The following is a 14,241-nucleotide window of genomic DNA, read 5'->3' on the forward strand; positions in this document are numbered from 1 at the left end:
CTGGGAGAAAAGGGCTTGCCTGGAGGGAGAGGCAGATCATGGGAAGCCGAGGGCTGGATGCAACTGGGTTCAGCTTCCGTACCCATTTTGCTGCAAAAATGTGTATTTCCTCCACACACACACAGCTTGTGTTATTTGGTCTTCTGCTGGGCACTGGAACTCTGGTGCACAGAGGAAGCAGTGCTCCGAAACAGCACCTGGGAGTCCTGGCTGCCAGACCCATGGATCACCTGGAAGAGTGATGGGAAGGGATATGTGTACAGGGATGCAGAAATGAATGGGGTTTCTGTGTCATCAGAGGATTCAGAGGTTCCCAAGAGATTCCATGTACAGATTTACACACAGAATTGATTGTTGTTGTTGCTGTTAGTCGCAAACTTGTGTCCGACCCATTGCAACACATGGACAACATTCCTCCAGGCCATCCTGTCCTCCCCCATCCCCCGGAGTCCACTTAAGCTCACACCGACTACTTCAGTGACTCCATCTAGCCACCTCATCCTCTGCCATCCCCTTCTTCTTTTGCCATCTATTGTTCCCAGCATTAGGCTCTTCTCCAGGGAGTCCTTCCTCCTCATTAGGTAGCCGAAGTTTCATCTGCAGTATCTGCCCTTCTAAAGAGCAGTCAGGGATGATCTCCTCTAGGAGTGTCTGGTTTGATCGCCTTGCAGTCGAGGGGACGCTCAGGAGTCTTCTCCAGCACCACAATTCAAATGCCTCAATTCTTCAATGCTCAGCCTTCCTTATGGTTCTACTTTAACTGCCATAAATTGCAACTGGGAAAACCATAGCTTTGACTATATGCACTTTTGTTGGCAGGGTGATGTCTCTGCTTTTTAGTATGCTGTCTAGATTTGCCATAGTTTTCCTCCCAAGGAGCAAGCGTCTTTTAATTTCTTGGCTGCAGTCCCCGTCTGCGGTGATCTTGGAGCCCAGGAAAATAAAATCTGTCACTACCTCCGTTTCTTCCCCATTTATTTGCCAGGAAGTTGTAGGACTGGATGCCATGCTTAGTTTTCTTAATGTTGAGTTTCAAGCCAACTTCTGCACTCTCCTCCTTCACCTGCATCAAGAGGCTCTTTAGTTCTTCACTTTCTGCTATTAGAGTGGTATCATCGGCATATCTGAGGTTGTTGATATTTTTCCCAGCAATCTTAATCCCAACTTGTAATTCATCTAGCCCCACCTTTCTCATGATGTGCTCTGCATATAAGTTAAATGGGCAGAGGGACAGTATACAGCCTTGCTGAACTCCTTTCTCAATTTTGAACCAATCAGTGGTTCCGTGTCCAGTTCTCGCTGTTCCTTCTTGACCTGCATACAGGTTTCTCAAGAGACAAATAAGATGGTCTGGTACTACCATCTCTTGAAGAACTTGCCACAATTTGTTTTAGCATAGTCAATGAAGCAGAAGTAGATGTTTTTCTGGAACTCCCTAGCTTTCTCCACGATCCAGCATATGTTGGCAATTTGATCTCTAGTTCCTCTCCCTCTTCGAAATCCTGCCTGTACTCCTGGAAGCTCTCAGTCCACATACTGCTGGAGCCTAGCTTGTAGGATTTTGAGCATCACTTTGCTAGCATGTGAAATGAGTGCAGTGGTGCGGTAGTTTGAACATTCTTTGGCATTGCCCTTCTTTGGAATTGGAATGTAAACTGACCTTTTCCAATCCTGTGGCCACTGTTGAGTTTTCCAAATTTGCTGGCATATTGAGTGTAGCACTTTTACTGCATCGTCTTTTAGGATTTTGAATAGCTCAGCTGGAATACTGTCACCTCAACTAACTTTGTTGTTGCTCAGCCTTCCTAAGGCCCATTTGACTTCACATTCCAGGATGTCTGGCTCGAGGTCAGTGACCACCCCATTGTGGTTATCAGGGCCGTTCAGCTCTTTCTTGTATAGTTTTTCTGTGTAATCTTGCCACCTCTTCTTAATCACTTCTGTCTCTATTAGGTTCCTGCCATTTTGGTCCTTTATCATGCCCATCTTTGCATGAAACGTTTCCTTCATATCTCCAGTTTTCTTCAAGGGATCTCTAGTCTTCCTTATTCTATTGTTTTCTTTTACTTCTCTACACTGTTCATTTAAGAAGGCATTCTTATCTCTTCTAGCTGTTCTCTGGAATTCTGCATTCAATTGGGTGTATCTTTCTCTTTCTCCCTTGCCTTTCGCTTCTAATAGTAGCCCTGTGCTCTTCCCCAGTAGCACATTGGACTCCTTCCCACCTGAGGGGTTCATCTTCTGGCATTGTATTTTTTTTGCCTTTTGGTACTGTCCTTGGGGTTTTCATGGCAAAGGTTGCCATTCCCTTGCCACTCTTCATGGCAAGAGTGGGTTGCCATTTCCTTCTCCAGTGGACCAGCTTTTGTCAGAGCTCTCTGCTATGACCTGTCTATCTTGGGTGCCCCTCATGGCATAGCTCATAGCTTCACTGAGCTACACAAGCCCCTTCGCCACCACAAGGCAGTGATCCATGAAGGGGGTGTGCATCATAGAATTATCTAATAGTTATACTGTCTGCTTGAATCTCCACAACTAGATTAAATGAAATGCCTGTTCTATATGATATATCGAAAAGGAAAGGAAAGGAAGGTCTGGTAACTCAAATACTGACTTAGGGACACTTCAGTTCCTTGGGGTGAGGTTCTCTCCAGCCCAACCCACAAACTGGCGTGTGGGATATGGGAATTTGTCTGCCAGTGTGTGCAAATCCTGTCCAGTGATTGGACAACACTTCTGCATGTCAGCTCCCCTTTGCCTCGCCCAGAGTGCACTTTGGGTGGCCTGCACTGAGCTGCCCTAGCAGGCCTCACTTACCAGAGGACTCCCGTCAGACCACTGGAAATCCCCTTCGATTGTACGGTCATTTAAGCCAATCCACTGATACTCCTTGTATTGATCTGGAATTTAAAAAGGGTTGTGGTTGGGTGAAAAAGGAGGAGATGAAGCCACAGGCAAGTCTGACAGTCCGTATTGTGCTGGGCTGTCAGGGGAGCTCAGGTGGCTGCCTGGGGCAGCTTTTCTGAAGAAGCAGAATCATGTATTTGTTTATCGATTAGATTTGCATCCTGCTTTTATATCATGTGGAAGGGATAGATGATTTTTTTGTTTTATTTTCTTTGAGATATAGAAAGAGTATTGAAAATGAGGCAGATTTTAAATGTAAGAAATAGATGAATAAAGCTTGTGGCAGTTAATGGAAGCAACCCAATACAATATCTAAAATATAATCTTACAGTACATTTCCTGCCAGATGGCAAGCTTGGAGTGCCATATTTCGCTGCTGAAGGACAGCAGAGGGGAAGGATGGCTAAAGCGGAAATGTGGAACCCTCCATTTTCCCACCTGATGATCTCAGGGAGGCATGCACAGGGTCTTGCACACCCTGTTTTCTTGGACAGTGGCCACAATTTGCAAACAACTTGGACTGCAGATACTCTCCAAGGGAATGTGCCTGCAGAAGCACAGCCCCCTTTGTCAACTAGCCTGTGAGTTTGCACATTCAGCTTCAGATCATTTTCGGTCTAACAGGAAGTAATTTTGAGTGAACCAGGCAAAAGGAGGTCTTGAGATAACGGCACACTATGATAGTTCCACCAGAACGGAACCTACCAGATTACTTTGGCATCATAAAATTAACTAATCCCATGAATAAAGCCCCACACATTCTCTAAAAAGCTGCAAAGGCATACTGTTGATGAAGCCCTGCTCCTCGGGTGTCATGATATTAGCAAGATGTCCTCCATGGTTCCTGCACTGGGTCTCAGCATCCTCCCAGCTCCTCCGTGTGGAGAAGTGCTTGTAGCAGAATCCTTGGAAGCTGTCCCAGCTGGGCTGGCACTTCTCCAGGACTGGAACCAAAGAAGAGAGAGAGCAGGGCAGGGGAAGCTCGGTTAAAACAATGCTGGCAGAGTTGAACAGGCAATATCTCCTTTGCTAGGAAACCACAGGGCCATTACCAACTAAAGGAGGCGTTGCTGAAATATCTGTATATATTTCCATACAAGTAAAATTGGCGTAAAGAAAAAGAGGCAATTGCTCTAAAGAAAGAAATGGGGATTGAGGTTTTGCTTCTAAATGAAGTTTTCTTGTAGTCTCAGAAAAGGTTTCCACTTGTTTCTCAGAAACACCTCTTCTAAATCAGCATTTTCAAAGGCCAGTATTAATTTTAAAAAAAATGCTGTCTGACTGACATCTTTTCAGTCAATTCAAATGCAAACATTACATCCCTAACATCACACAGAGAGAGTGAGAGAGCGAGAGAGAGAGAGAGAGAGATCCCAAGAAATTGTGCAAACTTCTCCCAGAAAATTGCAAGAACTGCGCACTGCCAAGGCTAGATCCCATCCATCGGGCTTGACCTTCTCTGCCAGCTTCTCTACTCACCGATCTCACAGGCCTTCCCTGCATATCCTGGGAGGCAGAGACACTGTGTGTAGCCCCCTTCTTCAGTGCAGGTACCTCCATTCCTGCAGGAGTCAGTCATGCAGTAACCTGAAAGGGAATGGCCTTGGCTGAAGAGGATGCTCTGAACATGGAAGTAACAGTTTGGGGAGCAGGGGGTGGAATACTTTCTGATCCATCAGGGATAGCTTGGTGACCAGGCAGAAGGTACAATTTCTCTGCTTACCGTGCCAGTCTGTGGGGAGAGGGGAAGAATGGCATCCCTGCTCCAAGGGCCCCTTTGCGCTTGACACAGACAAAGGCAATGTGGATGGTCAAGGGCTGCAGGCATTTTGCCCATGAAGGCTCCCAGGGCCTTCTAGTTCAGAATATGCAGCAATAGAAAGGTATTGCGCTTTTCTCCCCAGGAGCTCCAGAAACTGCTTTTTACGGGTCCAAGTATTTATCTGTCTGGCTCAGAAGGGGTCTCCCATGGCTCTGGCAGGGAAGGGTCTCCAACATCACCTGCTTACCTGATGATCCCCCCCCAGCTGGAATGTTAGCAGTGGAAGGTGGAACGGCTTGCACACAGAGAGGTGCTACCCAGCTAGGGTCCCTCTCGCAGGACGTGAAACTCCGAGTCCCCAAAGAGCACGGACAAGGCAAGCGCAGGGACCTCTCTGCGTAACGTGTTACCAGGGGACTAGAAGTGGCTTACATGGAATTAGCAGAAGCCGCATTCTCAAGTCACAGGAGGATATGTTCACTCTGTGCCTTGCAGGCTGGAAGAGGTTTAAAAAAGAAACGTGGGCTGTGTGCGTGCAAAATGAGAAGCCGCGGCAGGAACGGCTCGTCGTTCTGTGCGAATACTGGAAACATGGTGAAGTGTGGCATGCTTGGTTACTGTGCGTCACCACAGACGGCTTGTTCTGGGGTTTCCACATTTTGGCATTGCATCTCATTGCGTGCGAAGCCGGTGCAGCGTTTCCCTGCACTTCCCCCATTTCAGCCAGCAAGTCTGTCAGTGGGAACGGCAGCAGCTGTGGCTGCCCCAGCTGCCCCTTTCTGCTGCCCTGCTCGCCTGGCTTCCCAGTGCCCGACCGCTGCCTAGCAGATTTCCCGCCTCACACCCACCCCACGCCTCGCTTGCCTGCCGCTCTGCACGTCCCCACTGCCCTCCTGCAGGGCACGAGTGGCCGCTCAGAGGGCAGGTGCCACGTGGATTGCCAGGCCACGTAATCACCTCGTGATCGGGGGGGGGGGGGGAGGCAGCGATGTCCAGGTGGCAGCCGCAGGGTGGCAGAGCATGGGGTGCTAGCGCTGGACAGAGGGGCCGTGCCTCCTGTGGTGGTGGCCACAGGGCAGTCTGGCATGGCCCACCTGCCAGACTGTGGCTCTGCTGAGGCTGCGGAGCCGCGGGCTGCCCTCACAAGGAGAGCAGGCTCCATGCGACTGGCTGCACACGTGCTCAGGGAAGCGTGCGGAGCAGGCACTCCAGGGCTGGTTCCTAGCTCGGGGGCTGGTGGGGCTGGTGGGATATGTGCACCATTTGGAAGAACGACGAAGGTGCACTGAGACTCCTCATGAGTAGTTCCTTTGCAAATGTGTGCACACAAGACATGGGATAAGAAAGGAAACCACACAGGAACCATGTGTGAGCAGCCCCGCTGAGTGACTGAACAGTGAAAACAAAACGCATTGCCTCCCCAGGTGCAGGATGTGGCCACCAGGCTGCTGGAGATGACTCCAGGGAGACCGGCAGTGAGTTGTGACAGCCCCACGAAGCCCACGTGTGTGGAGGGGGCTCCGCGATGGGGCAGGTAGCGGGGAGAAGGGCGCCCTCGTGCCCACTGCAGCCCTCCTGGCACACCCACGTGCCCCCCCCCGGGAGCCAGGCACCCTGCCCCGGCCGCAGGACTCTCTGGGTGCCACCCCCGCCTGCCACCACCGGGACCGAAGCAGGCTGCCCCAGGGCCGTCTCAGCGCATGGGCCGGATGGGCACCTGCCCGTGGGCCCCATACTAATCTGTGTACGTTAAGCCTTGGAAAATGGGAAAACTTCCAAAATCAACAGTGCTTGCAGTTGTCGCAGGGGCCCCAGTGCACGGCTTTGCCCCCCGGGGCCCGTAATGCTGTTCAGACGGCCCTGGGCTGCCCCAAACGTCGACTCCCGCTGGGATCCCTGCGGCCCCATCCATCTCGCGTGCTGACCTCCCTCTTCCTCCCCTGTGCTTGTTTGCCTGCCAAGACCTTGCTCATTTCTCACAGGTGTCTGTCCCACCTGGTCAGCCGCATGGCCTGCACCTGGCCCTGGGCCCAGCGGGTGGAAAGGTGCGCTCCTGCTGCTCCTGCTCCTCCTGCCCAGTGGCTAGCTCTACCTTCGGGGGGGGGCACTATCCACACCTGGGTAGCTCCTGTGGCTAGGGAGGCTAAGAACTCAGGACAGCTGGAAGGGGCATTTTTGTGATTTTGCCAAGCAAGGGTGATTGCGTGATGCAGCTGCGCAAGGCCAAGCCGGCAGCATCCAGCCAAAATGTCAACAGGCTGGAAAATCATGCAAAATTACTTCTTTCTTTTCATTGTTTTCACATTGAGCTAACTAGGCTTGCTCACGTGCAAGGACATCTCAGGTGAGGATCAGGACTGAAGTCATGGCTGCTGACATTACAAAGAGACTGGCGGCTCCATGACGTACGGAAGGATGCGTGTGTTGCCCTGTGCCTCGGGGGAGCAGGCACGGAGGTGGTGTTTCCCATAGCCAGAAGCCAACATTACTTGCAGACGTGTTGGCCAGTAGTGTGCAAGGAAAAACTACCTTGTTCTGCTGCTCCCTCCCTCCCAGCTCACCGGGCTTATCCTTGCAGTCAGTGCCAGACCAGTTGCTTAACCTTCCTCTTACCAAGGATGTCCTTGGCTCATCGCGCTAAGAATGCCATGAAGCCAGAATGAAGGCCTCCTCCAACGGATCCCTGGGAGTCTGCAGGCATCCTTGCACTGGGCAAAAGCTTGCACATTAAAAAGAGTCCGAGAGGTGAACCTCCTGCCTGGGCCAGGCCACTTTTCTTTTTTTTGCAAGTGGGACTCTGGCAAGGCTGCTTTGGTGCAGGCAGGGCTCCCTTGGCAGGGATATTCTCTGGCACCCATTCTCGCTTTTTGGAGATGCATTCCTAAAATTCCACCAGTCCCATGATTCTAGCGGGTTTTATATTTTAAAAGGGCAAAAAGGAGGCTCCTGGGAACTACAGACCAGTTAGTTTTGAGAACTGCAGACCATCAATACCTTGGAAAATTCTGGAGGTACTGCCTTCTGGAGATAATACAGAAGGCAGTCCATAAACACCTTAAAGACAATGGAGTAATTACTAGGAGCCAGCATGGATTTATCAAGAACAAATCTTGCTAGACTAATCAAATTTCATTTTTTGGTTCGGTGACTGCCCTGGTGAACTGTGAGAATACTGTGGAATATATACATATATCATAGAATGGAATAGTTGGAAGGGGCCAAGAAGGCCCTCAGGACCAATCCCCTGCTGTTGCAGGACACCACATTATACCATCCCACTCAGAGGGCTGTTCAGCCTCTTTTTGAATGCCTCTAGCATGGGAAAGCCCCCCACCTCTCCAGGCAGCCCTGGAGACAGGGAGGAAGCTTCTCTTGATGTCCAGCCTGAATCTGGGTTGTCACAACTTGAACTGATTATTCCATGTCCTACACTCTGGCATCAGCGAGAAGAGATCTTGACCTTCCTCTTTGTGACAGCCTTTGAGGTCCTTATAGAGGGATATCATGTCACCCCTCAGTCTTCTCTTCTCAAGGCTGAACATGCCCAGTTCTTTCTGTCTCTCCTCACAGAGCAGTGTTTCCAAACCCTGGATCATTTTTGTTGCTCTCTGCTGGACCCTTTCTAATTTTCCTGCATCCTTCCTAAATCTTGGCACCCAGAACTGGACAGAGTATTCCAGATGAGGTCTGACTAGTGTGCAGTATAGAGGAATAACTCCTTCTCGTGATTTGGAAGTAATATTTCTGTTAATGCATCCTGAAATTGCATTTGCCCTTTTGATGGCTGCATCACATCGTTGGTTCATATTTTGCCTGTTGTCCACAGTAACTCCAAGACCTTTTTCTTCTTCAGTTCTGTTGAGCCACGCATTCCCCATCTTGTACCGATGCCTTTGGTTTCTTTTTTCTAGGTGGAGGACTTGACATTTGTCCCTGAAGAATCTCATTCTGTTGGTTTCTGCCCCGTGTTCAAGTTTATCAAGATTGCTCTGGATCTTCATTCTGTCCTCTAGGGCAGGGAGTCCCCAAACTTTTTCAACAGGGGACCAGTTGAAAGGTGCCGGTGATGGGCATGAGCCGCCAAGGCGGTCTGGGCAGGGGGATGCAGGATGGGGCGGGGGGGTATGCGCACGCAACGAGGCAGATGCAGGCGCGCACAGAGATTGTTTTCTCCAAGCAAGTCCAAAACAATCTTGTGAGCAAGCCGCCACCAAGCGTGCGCACAGTGAGGCGCAGTCTTGCTTGCAAGGAGATTGTTTTCTCCTAGCGAGTCCAAAATGATCTCAGCACGAGCACGCCGCTGCCTTGTCACATGCATGCGTGCATGCTCAGTGAGTCCAAAACCTCTATGGTGGGCCGGATAAATGGGCATGGCAGGCTGGATGTGGTGCATGGGCCGGTAGTTTGAGGACCCATGCTCTAGGGTGTTTTCTGTTCTGCCCATTTTTGTATCATCTGTGAATTTGATTATCTTTCCTTGTACTTTCTCATCTAAATCACTAATAAAGTTGTTGAAGAGCACTGGGCCCAGGACTGAACCCTGTGGCACTCCACTAGTTACCTCCATCCAATTTGAGAAGGTGTCATTGATGAGCACTCTTTGTGTCTGATTTACCAGCTGATTTTGGATCTATCTAATTGCATTTCTATCTAGTCCACTTTTTGCTAATTTGCTTATTAAGATGTGATGAGGCATTATGTCAAAAACTTTACTAAAGTCTAGGTAGATTATTTCCACTGTGTTCCCTTTGTCCATTTGGGAAGTTACCCAGTCAAAAAATGAGATTAAATTAGTCTGACAGGATTTATTTTTGATAAATCCATGATAAATCCATCCATTAATCACTGCATTTTCTTCAAGATGCTTGCAGATGAATTTTTTTAAATAATTTGCTCCAGAATTTTTCCAGGGATTGATGTCAGACTAACTGGTCTATAGTTCCCAGATTCATCTTTTTTCCCCTTTTTGAAGATAGGAACAACATTAGCCCTTCTCCATTCGTCTGGCACTTCTCCTGTTTTCCAAGGGAGGAGCTGGGCAGGGGGACAGGAGCAGCAGAGAGGAAGGGAGGCAGAGCCAGGAGGGAGCAGGGGCGGGGCCAGAGGGGCCAGGAGGGAGCAGGGGCGGGGCCAGAGGGGCCAGGAGGGAGCAGGGGCGGGGCCACCGGCCTGAGAGGCTTATAAGGGTGTTGTCCCTTGTCTGCGTCCCTTAACTGTGGCCCAAGCTGCCCGGGGACTCCCTTCCTTGGGGGCAGGTTATTATTTATTTTTTTAAATTACATGTTCATTCGTGCTTGTGTGTGCGTGTGTGGGTTTTTGACTGGGAGGACTGGGTGAGTGAGCAGTAGCGCAGGAAAGACGGCGGGGCATGGGGGCACAAGGTAGGGTCTCAGAAGAGTTCCCGATGGCAGGCCAGGAGATGGCCTTGGTGGGAGTCACAGGGGTTGCTGTCAGCTGCGAGAGCTGCGACATGTCCGCCCTCCTCCCCCAGGAGAGGCAGGGCTACACTTGCCCTCGGTGCAAGCTGGTGGCCCTGCTAGAGGAGGAGGTGAGGTGCCTGAAGGCCGAGAGAGCTCTCCAGGCCCCCTGGAGCAGCCCCCTCTGGACAGAGGGTCGAGGGAGAGGCCACGGGAGGAGCAGCTGGGGAGACATGGAGGCGTGTCACCCACAGGAGGGGGAGGCCAGCATGGCCTCCTCCTTCCCTGGCACCGATCTGGAGCTGGAAACGGGTTCTCTCTGCTTGGGGAAGCTGGGGCTGATGAGGCCTCGGGGGACCAGCAGGACCCCCAGCCTGGGACCACAAGCAGCAAGGGGGCTGATGCAGGAGAGGTGAGGGCCAGGGCACGGCTGCCCACCAATACCAGGAAGAGACGCCGGGGGGTGATTGTCGCCGGGGACTCCCAGCTGAGGGGCACTGAGGCAGCGCTGTGCCGCCCCGACCTTGAGGCGAGGGAGGTCTGTTGCCTGCCGGGCGCACACATCCGGCATGTGAAGGACAGAGTGGAGCGTCTTGTTCGCTCCGGGGGTCACCAGCCGCTCCTGGTGATCCATGTGGGCACAAACAACGTGGCCAGGCAGGGCGTGGTTGGGATCACCAGGGACTTTGAGGCGATGGGGAAGAAACTCAGGGAGCTGAAGGCCCAAGTGACCTTCTCATCAATCTTACAAGTCCGGGGATTTGGGCCAGGCAGGGACAGGAGGGTCTCCAAGGTGAATGACTAGCTTAGGGTATGGTGCCAGAAGGAATGCTTCGGGTTCCTTGACCACGGCACCTGGTTTCTTATCAATGAACTTCTGGCAAGGGACAGGTTGCACCTCACGAGGATGGGGAAAAGGTCCTTCAGGAATGCTCTAGAGAGCTTTGTCCAGAAGATTTTAAACTGACCCAGTGGGGGAAGGATCAAGCTCCACAGAAACTTGGCTGCAAGTGCAAGGGGAGAGGAGCAGGGCTCTGGGAGCAGGGTTTTAGAGGTACTGCAGGAACTGACAGGACTCCTACGAAGAGAGGGCCAGTATCAGGGAAGATGGGAGGAAGGCGGGGGACTCCAAAGAAAGGAAGCTGTGGGAAGGAGTTGAGGTGCATGTACACCAATGCTAGGAACATGGGTAATCAGCAGGAAGAGCTTGAAACTCTCCTGGGAATAGGAGGGTATGACCTGATGGGAAACACAGAAACTTGGTGGGATGGAAGGCAAGACTGGAATGTGAACACAGAGGGGTATCACCTTTTTAGAAAGGACAGGAAGGGAAAGAGGGCTGGGGGCGTGGCTTTATACCCTAACCCTTGTTGCTGTGCAACAAGCAACTTGAAGTACCTTAAAAATGAATACATGTGGTAGAGCATGGGTTTCCATGAACTATGGTCTGCTTCACTAAATGAAGTGGTGAAGTGTCGTCTTGGGTTGTAGGTGGTGTGGGAAGGGGAATGTAAAGAATGAACTGGGGGTCAGACCAGATGGCCCAGGAGGTCTCTTCTGACTTGCTCTGTTTCTGTGTTTCTATGAACTCAGAAGGAAATGACATGAAGAGAGCAGGGACAGTGGCAATTGCACTTTCAATTTCAAGAGTAGGCCGGCTGTGAATGTGTGTTTGTGTGTGTGTGTGATTTTTGTCTTCCTTTTTGCTTCCTTTTCCTCCCCTTTCTCAAATAAATGCCTTTTTATTTCTTAACACTTTACCATACCACTGGAGAGAGCCAGTGTGGTGTAGTGGTTAAGAGCATGGGACTGGGACTCAGACGATCTGGGTTCTAGTCCCTGCTCAGCCATGGAGCCAACTGGGTGACTTTGGGCCAGTCACAGACTCTCAGCCCAACCTACCTCACAGAGTTGTTGTTGTGGGGATAAGATGGAGGCTGCCTTGACCCCTTTATAGGAAAAAGGCAGGATATAAATTGAAAAATAAATAAATACATATATCATAGAATAAATAAATTCTATATACATATATCATGTGAGCCGCCCCGAGGCTTCAGCGAATGGGGCGGCATAGAAATTTTCTAAATAAATAAATAATAGAATAAATAAATAAATAAATAAATATACATACATACATCAGGGCAGGAATAGGATGCAGTGAGATAGAATGCAGCACAGATGGGGATCTGGTAGAGACAGTCTGGGTGAAACTTAGGGGTTTTGACAGGGAAAGAGACCTGACAGTGGGGGTATGTTATTGCCCCCCCCCCCCAGGCCAACTTGAGACCCTGGATGATGTCCTGACAGATCATATTCTAAGGATATCTTGGGGAAGGGACAGCATAAATATGGGAGATTTCAATCCCCCGGACATTAGTTGGGAGACTCACTCAGCAGTCACAGCCAGGTCATGTCACTTCCTAGACGCTATAGAGGGAGGGTTTTTCACGCAGAGAGTCCGAGAGGCGAAGAGCAGGGGGAACATCCTTGACCTGGTCTTGACCAACAGGGAGGAGCTGATAGATGAGGTACAGATTATGGGAGCTCTGGATGCGAGTGATCACTCCATCCTTTGCTTTGAGATCAAAGGAATCCGTGCAGCAGGTCGAGCACTAGAAGCTGGGCCTTCAAGAGAGCCAACTGAAGGCAGAATGGGTAAAGTCTCCTGGGATAGGTTACTGGAAGGCAAGCGAGTTGAGAAGGGGTGGATGGCACTCAAAAGGGAGGTTTTGGAAGTGCAAGTCTTGACGATACCTCTAGTTAGTAAGGTGGGGAGGCGAAGGAGAGGGCCGCCATGGATGCGAAAGGAGGTGCTTAGAGGGTTTAGATGCAAGAGGAATCTCCATATGAAATGGGTACTGGGGCAAATAGACAAAAGGGTATACCCAGAGGAGGAGGCCCATTGCAGAAGGATTCCTCGCAAGGCTACGGCTGATTATGAGCTGAGACTTGCCAAGAATATCAAGAGCAACAAAAAGGGCTTCTATCAGCATGTAAATAGGAAGAGGAAGGCGAGACTAGTAGTGGGACCACTAAATAGGAAAGGGATCCAATGACTGATGAGAGGGAACAGGCACAGATGCTAAATGGCTATTTTGCCTCTGTGTTCTCCCCAAAGCAGGAAGGGGGAGATTTGCTTGGGAAATCAGATGAGGCCGGGTACTGAGGGGCACACATTAGAGTCACCCCGCCCAGAAGTCAAGGGGTTCCTCAGGGCACTGGACATTACAAAGGCACTGGGCCCTGACGCGTTACACCCGAGAGTACTTCAAGAGTTGGCAGGGGTTCTCTCACATCCACTGGCCTCCATTTTTGAGGCCTCGTGGAGAACAGGTGAAGTTCCAGAGGACTGGACAGTGACGTCAGTGGTCCCAATTTTCAAAAAGAGTAGTAGAAGGGACATGGGGAATTACAAACCAATTAGCCTTATGTCCATTGTAGGAAAAACAATGCGAAGGCTCGTAATAGCGAGAGATCTAGTGATGCTAGATAGGGGAGGGAGGCTGGCAGCCACACAACATGGGTTCCGCAATAACAGGTTCTGCCAGACAAACCTTGTGGAATTCTATGCCAAGGTTTCAAGGTGGCTAGATGGAGGGGATGCAGTGGATGTGGTTTACCTGGATTTCAGCAAGGCCTTTGACAAAGTGCCTCATGATACCCTGCTTGAGAAACTGAGGAGTTTTGAGATAGACCAATGTACAGACTAATGGATTAGGGCATGGTTGACTGACGGAAAACAAGAGGGTAACCTTTAGTGAGGAATCATCGGGATGGTGGCCAGTGGCAAGCGGGGTCCCCCAGGACTCTGTCCTGGGGCCAATCCTGTTTAATCTTTTCATCACGACATGGAAGAAGGGGTGAACAGTCTGCTGATCAAATTCGCAGATGATACTAAAACCAGGGCAGTGGCCACAACTGAGGAGCAGGTTCTCCAGATCCAAAAGGATCTGAGCAGGCTATGGAAGTGGGCAGGAGACAACAGGATGGCGTTCAATGTGGATAAGTGCAAGGTCTTGCACTTGGGGCATAGGAATGGCTGTCGTAAGTACAGGTTAGGTGACAAGTGGCTGGAGAGCAGCGCTTGTGAAAGGGACCTCGGGGTGCTGGTTGACTGCAGGCTAAACATGAGCCAGCCGTGTGATGCGGTGGTCA

This window comes from Varanus komodoensis, unplaced genomic scaffold (genome assembly GCF_004798865.1).
Source record: "Varanus komodoensis strain SLA01 unplaced genomic scaffold, ASM479886v1 scaffold57, whole genome shotgun sequence".
In the NCBI taxonomy this organism is placed as follows: Eukaryota; Metazoa; Chordata; class Lepidosauria; order Squamata; family Varanidae; genus Varanus; species Varanus komodoensis.